Consider the following 16,881-nt stretch of genomic DNA (forward strand, 5'->3'; position numbering starts at 1 on the left):
TAACGTAATACGTGATAACGTTATACCATATAACGTAATACGTTATAACGTTATACCATATAACGTAATACGTCATAACGTAATACCATATAGCATAATACGTTATGTCGTTATACCATATAACGCAATACGTCATTTCGTTATACCATATAACGTAATACGGTATAACGTTATACCATATAACGTAATACGTCATAACGTAATACCATATAACGTAATACGTCATAACGTAATACCATATAACGTAATACGTGATAACGTTATACCATATAACGTAATACGTTAAAACGTTATACCATATAACGTAATACGTTATAACGTTATACCATATAACGTAATACGTCATAACGTAATACCGTATAACGTAATACGTTATGACGTTCTACCATATAACGTAATACGTTATAACGTAATACCATATACCGTAATAGGTTATAACGTTATACCATATAACGTAATACGTCATAACGTAATACCATAAAACGTAAAACGTCATTCCGTTATACCATATAACGTAATACGTTATAACGTAATACCATATAACGTAATGCGTTATAACGTTATACCATATAACGTAATACGAGATAACGTTAAACCATGTAACGTAATACGTTATAACGTTATACCATATAACGTAATTCGTGATAACGTAGTACCATATAACGTAATACGTTAAAACGTTATACCATATAACGTAATACGTTATAACGTTATACCATGTAACGTAATACGTTATAACGTAATACCATATAACGTAATGCGTTATAACGTTATACCATATAACGTAATACGAGATAACGTTATACCATGTAACGTAATACGTTATAACGTTATACCATATAACGTAATTCGTGATAACGTAGTACCATATAACGTAATACGTTAAAACGTTATACCATATAACGTAATACGTTATAACGTTATACCATGTAACGTAATACGTGATAACGTTATACCATATAACGTAATACGTTATAACGTTATACCATATAACGTAATACGTCATAACGTAATACCATATAACGTAATACGTGATAACGTTATACCATATAACGTAATACGTTAAAACGTTATACCATATAACGTCAAACGTCATTTCGTTATACCATATAACGTAATACGTTATAACGTAATACCATATAACGTAATACGTTATAACGTTATACCATATAACGTAATACGAGATAACGTTATACCATGTAACGTAATACGTTATAACGTTATACCATATAACGTAATTCGTGATAACGTAGTACCATATAACGTAATACGTTATGACGTTATACCATATAACGTAATACGTTATAAGGTAATACCATATAACGTAATACGTTATAACGTAATACCATATAACGTAATACGTTATAACGTTATACCATATAACGTAATACGTCATAACGTAATACCATATAACGTAATACGTTATGACGTTATACCATATAACGTAATACGTTATAACGTTATACCATATAACGTAATACGTTATAACGTTATACCATATAACGTAATACGTTATAACGTTATACCATGTAACGTAATACGTGATAACGTTATACCATATAACGTAATACGTTATAACGTTATACCATATAACGTAATACGTCATAACGTAATACCATATAACGTAATACGTTATGTCGTTATACCATATAACGTAATACGTCATTTCGTTATACCATATAACGTAATACGGTATAACGTTATACCATATAACGTAATACGTTATAACGATATACCATATAATGTAATACGTTATAACGTTATACCATATAACGTAATACGTAATAACGTTATACCATATAACGTAATACGTTAAAACGTTATACCATATAACGTAATACGTTATAACGTTATTCCATATAACGTAAAACGTCATTTTGTTATACCATATAACGTAATACGTTATGATGTTATACCATATAACGTAATACGTTATAAGGTAATACCATATAACGTAATACGTTATAACGTAATACCATATAACGTAAAACGTCATTTCGTTATACCATATAACGTAATACGTTATAACGTAATACCATATAACGTAATACGTTATAACGTTATACCATATAACGTAATACGTGATAACGATATACCATATAACGTAATACGTTAAAACGTTATACCATATAACGTAATACGTTATAACGTTATACCATATAACGTAATACGTGATAACGTTATACCATATAACGTAATACGTTATAACGTTATACCATATAACGTAATACGTCATAACGTAATACCATATAACGTAATACGTTATGACGTTATACCATATAACGTAATACGTTATAACGTTATACCATATAACGTAAAACGTCATTTCGTTATACCATATAACGTAATACGTTATAACGTAATGCCATATAACGTAATACGTGATAGCGTAATACCATATAACGTAATACGTTATGATGTTATACCATATAACGTAATACGTTATAAGGTAATACCATATAACGTAATACGTTATAACGTAATACCATATAACGTAAAACGTCATTTCGTTATACCATATAACGTAATACGTTATAACGTAATACCATATAACGTAATACGTTATAACGTTATACCATATAACGTAATACGTGATAACGATATACCATATAACGTAATACGGTATAACGTTATACCATATAACGTAATACGTTATAACGATATACCATACAACGTAATACGTTATAACGTTATACCATATAACGTAATACGTGATAACGTTATACCATATAACGTAATACGTTAGAACGTTATACCTTATAACGTAATACGTTATAACGTTATACGATATAACGTAATACGTCATAACGTAATACCATATAACGTAATACGTTATGACGTTATACCATATAACGTAATACGTTATAACGTTATACCATATAACGTAATACGTGATAACGTTATACCATATAACGTAATACGTTAAAACGTTATACCATATAACGTAATACGTGATAACGATATACCATATAACGTAATACGTTATAACGTTATACCATATAACGTAATGCGTTATAACGTTATACCATATAACGTAATACGTGATAACGATATACCATATAACGTAATACGTTAAAACGTTATACCATATAACGTAATACGTTATAACGATATACCATATAACGTAATACGTTATAACGTTATACCATGTAACGTAATACGTGATAACGTTATACCATATAACGTAATACGTTATAACGTTATACCATATAACGTAATACGTCATAACGTAATACCATATAGCATAATACGTGATAACGTTATACCATATAACGTAATACGTTAAAACGTTATACCATATAACGGAATACGTTATAACGTTATACCATATAACGTAATACGTTATGACGTTATACCGTATAACGTAATACGTTATGACATTCTACCATATAACGTAATACGTTATAACGTAATACCATATACCGTAATACGTTATAACGTAATACCATATAACGTAAAACGTCATTTCGTTATACCATATAACGTAATACGTTATAACGTAATACCATATAACGTAATGCGTTATAACGTTATACCATATAACGTAATACGAGATAACGTTATACCATGTAACGTAATACGTTATAACGTTATACCATATAACGTAATTCGTGATAACGTAGTACCATATAACGTAATACGTTATGACGTTATACCATATAACGTAATACGTTATAAGGTAATACCATATAACGTAATACGTTATAACGTAATACCATATAACGTAAAACGTCATTTCGCTATACCATATAACGTAATACGTTGTAACGTAATATCATATAACGTAATACGTTATAACGTTATACCATATAACGTAATACGTGATAACGATATACCATATAACGTAATACGTTAAAACGATATACCATATAACGTAATACGTTATAACGTTATACCATATAACGTAATACGTTATAACGATATACCATATAACGTAATACGTTATAACGTTATACCATATAACGTAACACGTGATAACGTTATACCATATAACGTAATACGTTAAAACGTTATACCATATAACGTCAAACGTCATTTCGTTATACCATATAACGTAATACGTTATAACGTAATACCATATAACGTAATGCGTTATAACGTTATACCATATAACGTAATACGAGATAACGTTATACCATGTAACGTAATACGTTATAACGTTATACCATATAACGTAATACGTTATAACGTTATACCATATAACGTAATACGTGATAACGATATACCATATAACGTAATACGTTAAAACGTTATACCATATAACGTAATACGTTATAACGTTATACCATATAACGTAATACGTGATAACGTTATACCATATAACGTAATACGTTATAACGTTATACCATATAACGTAATACGTCATAACGTAATACCATATAACGTAATACGTTATGACGTTATACCATATAACGTAATACGTTATAACGTTATACCATATAACGTAAAACGTCATTTCGTTATACCATATAACGTAATACGTTATAACGTAATGCCATATAACGTAATACGTGATAGCGTAATACCATATAACGTAATACGTTATGATGTTATACCATATAACGTAATACGTTATAAGGTAATACCATATAACGTAATACGTTATAACGTAATACCATATAACGTAAAACGTCATTTCGTTATACCATATAACGTAATACGTTATAACGTAATACCATATAACGTAATACGTTATAACGTTATACCATATAACGTAATACGTGATAACGATATACCATATAACGTAATACGGTATAACGTTATACCATATAACGTAATACGTTATAACGATATACCATACAACGTAATACGTTATAACGTTATACCATATAACGTAATACGTGATAACGTTATACCATATAACGTAATACGTTAGAACGTTATACCTTATAACGTAATACGTTATAACGTTATACGATATAACGTAATACGTCATAACGTAATACCATATAACGTAATACGTTATGACGTTATACCATATAACGTAATACGTTATAACGTTATACCATATAACGTAATACGTGATAACGTTATACCATATAACGTAATACGTTAAAACGTTATACCATATAACGTAATACGTGATAACGATATACCATATAACGTAATACGTTATAACGTTATACCATATAACGTAATGCGTTATAACGTTATACCATATAACGTAATACGTGATAACGATATACCATATAACGTAATACGTTAAAACGTTATACCATATAACGTAATACGTTATAACAATATACCATATAACGTAATACGTTATAACGTTATACCATGTAACGTAATACGTGATAACGTTATACCATATAACGTAATACGTTATAACGTTATACCATATAACGTAATACGTCATAACGTAATACCATATAGCATAATACGTTATGTCGTTATACCATATAACGCAATACGTCATTTCGTTATACCATATAACGTAATACGGTATAACGTTATACCATATAACGTAATACGTCATAACGTAATACCATATAACGTAATACGTCATAACGTAATACCATATAACGTAATACGTGATAACGTTATACCATATAACGTAATACGTTAAAACGTTATACCATATAACGTAATACGTTATAACGTTATACCATATAACGTAATACGTCATAACGTAATACCGTATAACGTAATACGTTATGACGTTCTACCATATAACGTAATACGTTATAACGTAATACCTTATACCGTAATAGGTTATAACGTTATACCATATAACGTAATACGTCATAACGTAATAACATATAACGTAATACGTTATAACGTTATACCATATAACGTAATACGTGATAACGATATACCATATAACGTAATACGTTAAAACGTTATACCATATAACGTAATACGTTATAACGTTATACCATATAACGTAATACGTTATAACGTTATACCATGTAACGTAATACGTGATAACGTTACACCATATAACGTAATACGTTATAACGTTATACCATATAACATAATACGTCATAACGTAATACCATATAACGTAATACGTTATGACGTTATACCATATAACGTAATACGTCATTTCGTTATACCGTATAACGTAATACGTTATGACATTCTACCATATAACGTAATACGTTATAACGTAAAACCATATACCGTAATACGTTATAACGTAATACCATATAACGTAAAACGTCATTCCGTTATACCATATAACGTAATACGTTATAACGTAATACCATATAACGTAATGCGTTATAACGTTATACCATATAACGTAATACGAGATAACGTTATACCATGTAACGTAATACGTTATAACGTTATACCATATAACGTAATTCGTGATAACGTAGTACCATATAACGTAATACGTTAAAACGTTATACCATATAACGTAATACGTTATAACGTTATACCATGTAACGTAATACGTTATAACGTAATACCATATAACGTAATGCGTTATAACGTTATACCATATAACGTAATACGAGATAACGTTATACCATGTAACGTAATACGTTATAACGTTATACCATATAACGTAATTCGTGATAACGTAGTACCATATAACGTAATACGTTAAAACGTTATACCATATAACGTAATACGTTATAACGTTATACCATGTAACGTAATACGTGATAACGTTATACCATATAACGTAATACGTTATAACGTTATACCATATAACGTAATACGTCATAACGTAATACCATATAACGTAATACGTGATAACGTTATACCATATAACGTAATACGTTAAAACGTTATACCATATAACGTCAAACGTCATTTCGTTATACCATATAACGTAATACGTTATAACGTAATACCATATAACGTAATGCGTTATAACGTTATACCATATAACGTAATGCGTTATAACGTTATACCATATAACGTAATACGAGATAACGTTATACCATGTAACGTAATACGTTATAACGTTATACCATATAACGTAATTCGTGATAACGTAGTACCATATAACGTAATACGTTAAAACGTTATACCATATAACGTAATACGTTATAACGTTATACCATGTAACGTAATACGTGATAACGTTATACCATATAACGTAATACGTTATAACGTTATACCATATAACGTAATGCGTTATAACGTTATACCATATAACGTAATACGAGATAACGTTATACCATGTAACGTAATACGTTATAACGTTATACCATATAACGTAATTCGTGATAACGTAGTACCATATAACGTAATACGTTATGACGTTATACCATATAACGTAATACGTTATAAGGTAATACCATATAACGTAATACGTTATAACGTTATACCATATAACGTAATACGTCATAACGTAATACCATATAACGTAATACGATATGACGTTATACCATATAACGTAATACGTTATAACGTTATACCATATAACGTAATACGTTATAACGTTATACCATGTAACGTAATACGTGATAACGTTATACCATATAACGTAATACGTTATAACGTTATACCATATAACGTAATACGTCATAACGTAATACCATATAACGTAATACGTTATGTCGTTATACCATATAACGTAATACGTCATTTCGTTATACCATATAACGTAATTCGGTATAACGTTATACCATATAACGTAATACGTTATAACGATATACCATATAATGTAATACTTTATAACGTTATACCATATAACGTAATACGTAATAACGTTATACCATATAACGTAATACGTTAAAACGTTATACCATATAACGTAATACGTTATAACGTTATACCATATAACGTAAAACGTCATTTTGTTATACCATATAACGTAATACGTTATGATGTTATACCATATAACGTAATACGTTATAAGGTAATACCATATAACGTAATACGTTATAACGTAATACCATATAACGTAAAACGTCATTTCGTTATACCATATAACGTAATACGTTATAACGTAATACCATATAACGTAATACGTTATAACGTTATACCATATAACGTAATACGTGATAACGATATACCATATAACGTAATACGTTAAAACGTTATACCATATAACGTAATACGTTATAACGTTATACCATATAACGTAATACGTGATAACGTTATACCATATAACGTAATACGTTATAACGTTATACCATATAACGTAATACGTCATAACGTAATACCATATAACGTAATACGTTATGACGTTATACCATATAACGTAATACGTTATAACGTTATACCATATAACGTAAAACGTCATTTCGTTATACCATATAACGTAATACGTTATAACGTAATGCCATATAACGTAATACGTGATAGCGTAATACCATATAACGTAATACGTTATGATGTTATACCATATAACGTAATACGTTATAAGGTAATACCATATAACGTAATACGTTATAACGTAATACCATATAACGTAAAACGTCATTTCGTTATACCATATAACGTAATACGTTATAACGTAATACCATATAACGTAATACGTTATAACGTTATACCATATAACGTAATACGTGATAACGATATACCATATAACGTAATACGGTATAACGTTATACCATATAACGTAATACGTTATAACGATATACCATATAACGTAATACGTTATAACGTTATACCATATAACGTAATACGTGATAACGTTATACCATATAACGTAATACGTTAAAACGTTATACCTTATAACGTAATACGTTATAACGTTATACGATATAACGTAATACGTCATAACGTAATACCATATAACGTAATACGTTATGACGTTATATCATATAACGTAATACGTTATAACGTTATACCATATAACGTAATACGTGATAACGTTATACCATATAACGTAATACGTTAAAACGTTATACCATATAACGTAATACGTGATAACGATATACCATATAACGTAATACGTTAAAACGATATACCATATAACGTAATACGTTATAACGTTATACCATATAACGTAATACGTTATAACGATATACCATATAACGTAATACGTTATAACGTTATACCATATAACGTAATACGTGATAACGTTATACCATATAACGTAATACGTTAAAACGTTATACCATATAACGTAAAACGTCATTTCGTTATACCATATAACGTAATACGTTATAACGTAATACCATATAACGTAAAACGTCATTCCGTTATACCATATAACGTAATACGTTATAACGTAATACCATATAACGTAATGCGTTATAACGTTATACCATATAACGTAATACGAGATAACGTTATACCATGTAACGTAATACGTTATAACGTTATACCATATAACGTAATTCGTGATAACGTAGTACCATATAACGTAATACGTTAAAACGTTATACCATATAACGTAATACGTTATAACGTTATACCATGTAACGTAATACGTTATAACGTAATACCATATAACGTAATGCGTTATAACGTTATACCATATAACGTAATACGAGATAACGTTATACCATGTAACGTAATACGTTATAACGTTATACCATATAACGTAATTCGTGATAACGTAGTACCATATAACGTAATACGTTAAAACGTTATACCATATAACGTAATACGTTATAACGTTATACCATGTAACGTAATACGTGATAACGTTATACCATATAACGTAATACGTTATAACGTTATACCATATAACGTAATACGTCATAACGTAATACCATATAACGTAATACGTGATAACGTTATACCATATAACGTAATACGTTAAAACGTTATACCATATAACGTCAAACGTCATTTCGTTATACCATATAACGTAATACGTTATAACGTAATACCATATAACGTAATGCGTTATAACGTTATACCATATAACGTAATACGAGATAACGTTATACCATGTAACGTAATACGTTATAACGTTATACCATATAACGTAATTCGTGATAACGTAGTACCATATAACGTAATACGTTATGACGTTATACCATATAACGTAATACGTTATAAGGTAATACCATATAACGTAATACGTTATAACGTAATACCATATAACGTAATACGTTATAACGTTATACCATATAACGTAATACGTCATAACGTAATACCATATAACGTAATACGTTATGACGTTATACCATATAACGTAATAAGTTATAACGTTATACCATATAACGTAATACGTTATAACGTTATACCATGTAACGTAATACGTGATAACGTTATACCATATAACGTAATACGTTATAACGTTATACCATATAACGTAATACGTCATAACGTAATACCATATAACGTAATACGTTATGTCGTTATACCATATAACGTAATACGTCATTTCGTTATACCATATAACGTAATACGGTATAACGTTATACCATATAACGTAATACGTTATAACGATATACCATATAATGTAATACGTTATAACGTTATACCATATAACGTAATACGTGATAACGTTATACCATATAACGTAATACGTTAAAACGTTATACCATATAACGTAATACGTTATAACGTTATACCATATAACGTAAAACGTCATTTTGTTATACCATATAACGTAATACGTTATGATGTTATACCATATAACGTAATACGTTATAAGGTAATACCATATAACGTAATACGTTATAACGTAATACCATATAACGTAAAACGTCATTTCGTTATACCATATAACGTAATACGTTATAACGTAATACCATATAACGTAATACGTTATAACGTTATACCATATAACGTAATATGTGATAACGATATACCATATAACGTAATACGTTAAAACGTTATACCATATAACGTAATACGTTATAACGTTATACCATATAACGTAATACGTGATAACGTTATACCATATAACGTAATACGTTATAACGTTATACCATATAACGTAATACGTCATAACGTAATACCATATAACGTAATACGTTATGACGTTATACCATATAACGTAATACGTTATAACGTTATACCATATAACGTAAAACGTCATTTCGTTATACCATATAACGTACTACGTTATAACGTAATGCCATATAACGTAATACGTGATAGCGTAATACCATATAACGTAATACGTTATGATGTTATACCATATAACGTAATACGTTATAAGGTAATACCATATAACGTAATACGTTATAACGTAATACCATATAACGTAAAACGTCATTTCGTTATACCATATAACGTAATACGTTATAACGTAATACCATATAACGTAATACGTTATAACGTTATACCATATAACGTAATACGTGATAACGATATACCATATAACGTAATACGGTATAACGTTATACCATATAACGTAATACGTTATAACGATATACCATATAACGTAATACGTTATAACGTTATACCATATAACGTAATACGTGATAACGTTATACCATATAACGTAATACGTTAAAACGTTATACCTTATAACGTAATACGTTATAACGTTATACGATATAACGTAATACGTCATAACGTAATACCATATAACGTAATACGTTATGACGTTATACCATATAACGTAATACGTTATAACGTTATACCATATAACGTAATACGTGATAACGTTATACCATATAACGTAATACGTTAAAACGTTATACCATATAACGTAATACGTGATAACGATATACCATATAACGTAATACGTTAAAACGATATACCATATAACGTAATACGTTATAACGTTATACCATATAACGTAATACGTTATAACGATATACCATACAACGTAATACGTTATAACGTTATACCATATAACGTAATACGTAATAACGTTATACCATATAACGTAATACGTTATAACGTAATACCATATAACGTAATGCGTTATAACGTTATACCATATAACGTAATACGAGATAACGTTATACCATGTAACGTAATACGTTATAACGTTATACCATATAACGTAATTCGTGATAACGTAGTACCATATAACGTAATACGTTAAAACGTTATACCATATAACGTAATACGTTATAACGTTATACCATGTAACGTAATACGTTATAACGTAATACCATATAACGTAATGCGTTATAACGTTATACCATATAACGTAATACGAGATAACGTTATACCATGTAACGTAATACGTTATAACGTTATACCATATAACGTAATTCGTGATAACGTAGTACCATATAACGTAATACGTTAAAACGTTATACCATATAACGTAATACGTTATAACGTTATACCATGTAACGTAATACGTGATAACGTTATACCATATAACGTAATACGTTATAACGTTATACCATATAACGTAATACGTCATAACGTAATACCATATAACGTAATAGGTGATAACGTTATACCATATAACGTAATACGTTAAAACGTTATACCATATAACGTCAAACGTCATTTCGTTATACCATATAACGTAATACGTTATAACGTAATACCATATAACGTAATGCGTTATAACGTTATACCATATAACGTAATACGAGATAACGTTATACCATGTAACGTAATACGTTATAACGTTATACCATATAACGTAATTCGTGATAACGTAGTACCATATAACGTAATACGTTATGACGTTATACCATATAACGTAATACGTTATAAGGTAATACCATATAACGTAATACGTTATAACGTAATACCATATAACGTAATACGTTATAACGTTATACCATATAACGTAATACGTCATAACGTAATACCATATAACGTAATACGTTATGACGTTATACCATATAACGTAATAAGTTATAACGTTATACCATATAACGTAATACGTTATAACGTTATACCATGTAACGTAATACGTGATAACGTTATACCATATAACGTAATACGTTATAACGTTATACCATATAACGTAATACGTCATAACGTAATACCATATAACGTAATACGTTATGTCGTTATACCATATAACGTAATACGTCATTTCGTTATACCATATAACGTAATACGGTATAACGTTATACCATATAACGTAATACGTTATAACGATATACCATATAATGTAATACGTTATAACGTTATACCATATAACGTAATACGTGATAACGTTATACCATATAACGTAATACGTTAAAACGTTATACCATATAACGTAATACGTTATAACGTTATACCATATAACGTAAAACGTCATTTTGTTATACCATATAACGTAATACGTTATGATGTTATACCATATAACGTAATACGTTATAAGGTAATACCATATAACGTAATACGTTATAACGTAATACCATATAACGTAAAACGTCATTTCGTTATACCATATAACGTAATACGTTATAACGTAATACCATATAACGTAATACGTTATAACGTTATACCATATAACGTAATATGTGATAACGATATACCATATAACGTAATACGTTAAAACGTTATACCATATAACGTAATACGTTATAACGTTATACCATATAACGTAATACGTGATAACGTTATACCATATAACGTAATACGTTATAACGTTATACCATATAACGTAATACGTCATAACGTAATACCATATAACGTAATACGTTATGACGTTATACCATATAACGTAATACGTTATAACGTTATACCATATAACGTAAAACGTCATTTCGTTATACCATATAACGTACTACGTTATAACGTAATGCCATATAACGTAATACGTGATAGCGTAATACCATATAACGTAATACGTTATGATGTTATACCATATAACGTAATACGTTATAAGGTAATACCATATAACGTAATACGTTATAACGTAATACCATATAACGTAAAACGTCATTTCGTTATACCATATAACGTAATACGTTATAACGTAATACCATATAACGTAATACGTTATAACGTTATACCATATAACGTAATACGTGATAACGATATACCATATAACGTAATACGGTATAACGTTATACCATATAACGTAATACGTTATAACGATATACCATATAACGTAATACGTTATAACGTTATACCATATAACGTAATACGTGATAACGTTATACCATATAACGTAATACGTTAAAACGTTATACCTTATAACGTAATACGTTATAACGTTATACGATATAACGTAATACGTCATAACGTAATACCATATAACGTAATACGTTATGACGTTATACCATATAACGTAATACGTTATAACGTTATACCATATAACGTAATACGTGATAACGTTATACCATATAACGTAATACGTTAAAACGTTATACCATATAACGTAATACGTGATAACGATATACCATATAACGTAATACGTTAAAACGATATACCATATAACGTAATACGTTATAACGTTATACCATATAACGTAATACGTTATAACGATATACCATACAACGTAATACGTTATAACGTTATACCATATAACGTAATACGTAATAACGTTATACCATATAACGTAATACGTTATAACGTTATACCACATAACGTAATACGTTATAACGTTATACCATGTAACGTAATACGTGATAACGATATACCATATAACGTAATACGTTATAACGTTATACCATATAACGTAATACGTGATAACGTTATACCATATAACGTAATACGTGATAACGTTATACCATATAACGTAATACGTTAAAACGTTATACCATATAACGTAAAACGTCATTTCGTTATACCATATAACGTAATACGTTATAACGTAATACCATATAACGTAATACGTTATAACGTTATACCATATAACGTAATACGTGATAACGTTATACCATATAACGTAATACGTTAAAACGTTATACCATATAACGTAATACGTTATAACGTTATACCATGTAACGTAATACGTGATAACGTTGTACCATATAACGTAATACGTTATGACGTTATACCATATAACGTAATACGTTATAAGGTAATACCATATAACGTAATACGTTATAACGTAATACCATATAACGTAAAACGTCATTTCGCTATACCATATAACGTAATACGTTATAACGTAATACCATATAACGTAATACGTTATAACGTTATACCATATAACGTAATACGTGATAACGATATACCATATAACGTAATACGTTAAAACGATGTACCATATAACGTAATACGTTATAACGTTATACCATATAACGTAATACGTTATAACGATATACCATATAACGTAATACGTTATAACGTTATACCATATAACGTAACACGTGATAACGTTATACCATATAACGTAATACGTTAAAACGTTATACCATATAACGTAAAACGTCATTTCGTTATACCATATAACGTAATACGTTATAACGTAATGCCATATAACGTAATACGTGATAGCGTAATACCATATAACGTAATACGTTATGATGTTATACCATATAACGTAATACGTTATAAGGTAATACCATATAACGTAATACGTTATAACGTAATACCATATAACGTAAAACGTCATTTCGTTATACCATATAACGTAATACGTTATAAGGTAATACCATATAACGTAATACGTTATAACGTAATACCATATAACGTAAAACGTCATTTCGTTATACCATATAACGTAATACGTTATAACGTAATACCATATAACGTAATACGTTATAACGTTATACCATATAACGTAATACGTGATAACGATATACCATATAACGTAATACGGTATAACGTTATACCATATAACGTAATACGTTATAACGATATACCATATAACGTAATACGTTATAACGTTATACCATATAACGTAATACGTGATAACGTTATACCATATAACGTAATACGTTAAAACGTTATACCTTATAACGTAATACGTTATAACGTTATACGATATAACGTAATACGTCATAACGTAATACCATATAACGTAATACGTTATGACGTTATACCATATAACGTAATACGTTATAACGTTATACCATATAACGTAATACGTGACAACGTTATACCATATAACGTAATACGTTAAAACGTTATACCATATAACGTAATACGTGATAACGATATACCATATAACGTAATACGTTAAAACGATATACCATATAACGTAATACGTTATAACGTTATACCATATAACGTAATACGTTATAACGATATACCATATAACGTAATACGTTATAACGTTATACCATATAACGTAATACGTGATAACGTTATACCATATAACGTAATACGTTAAAACGTTATACCATATAACGTAAAACGTCATTTCGTTATACCATATAACGTAATACGTTATAACGTAATACCATATAACGTAAAACGTCATTCCGTTATACCATATAACGTAATACGTTATAACGTAATACCATATAACGTAATGCGTTATAACGTTATACCATATAACGTAATACGAGATAACGTTGTACCATGTAACGTAATACGTTATAACGTTATACCATATAACGTAATTCGTGATAACGTAGTACCATATAACGTAATACGTTAAAACGTTATACCATATAACGTAATACGTTATAACGTTATACCATGTAACGTAATACGTTATAACGTAATACCATATAACGTAATGCGTTATAACGTTATACCATATAACGTAATACGAGATAACGTTATACCATGTAACGTAATACGTTATAACGTTATACCATATAACGTAATTCGTGATAACGTAGTACCATATAACGTAATACGTTAAAACGTTATACCATATAACGTAATACGTTATAACGTTATACCATGTAACGTAATACGTGATAACGTTATACCATATAACGTAATACGTTATAACGTTATACCATATAACGTAATACGTCATAACGTAATACCATATAACGTAATACGTGATAACGTTATACCATATAACGTAATACGTTAAAACGTTATACCATATAACGTCAAACGTCATTTCGTTATACCATATAACGTAATACGTTATAACGTAATACCATATAACGTAATGCGTTATAACGTTATACCATATAACGTAATACGAGATAACGTTATACCATGTAACGTAATACGTTATAACGTTATACCATATAACGTAATTCGTGATAACGTAGTACCATATAACGTAATACGTTATGACGT

This window comes from Bombus vancouverensis, chromosome 2 (assembly GCF_051014615.1).
Source record: "Bombus vancouverensis nearcticus chromosome 2, iyBomVanc1_principal, whole genome shotgun sequence".
Lineage (NCBI taxonomy): Eukaryota > Metazoa > Arthropoda > Insecta > Hymenoptera > Apidae > Bombus > Bombus vancouverensis.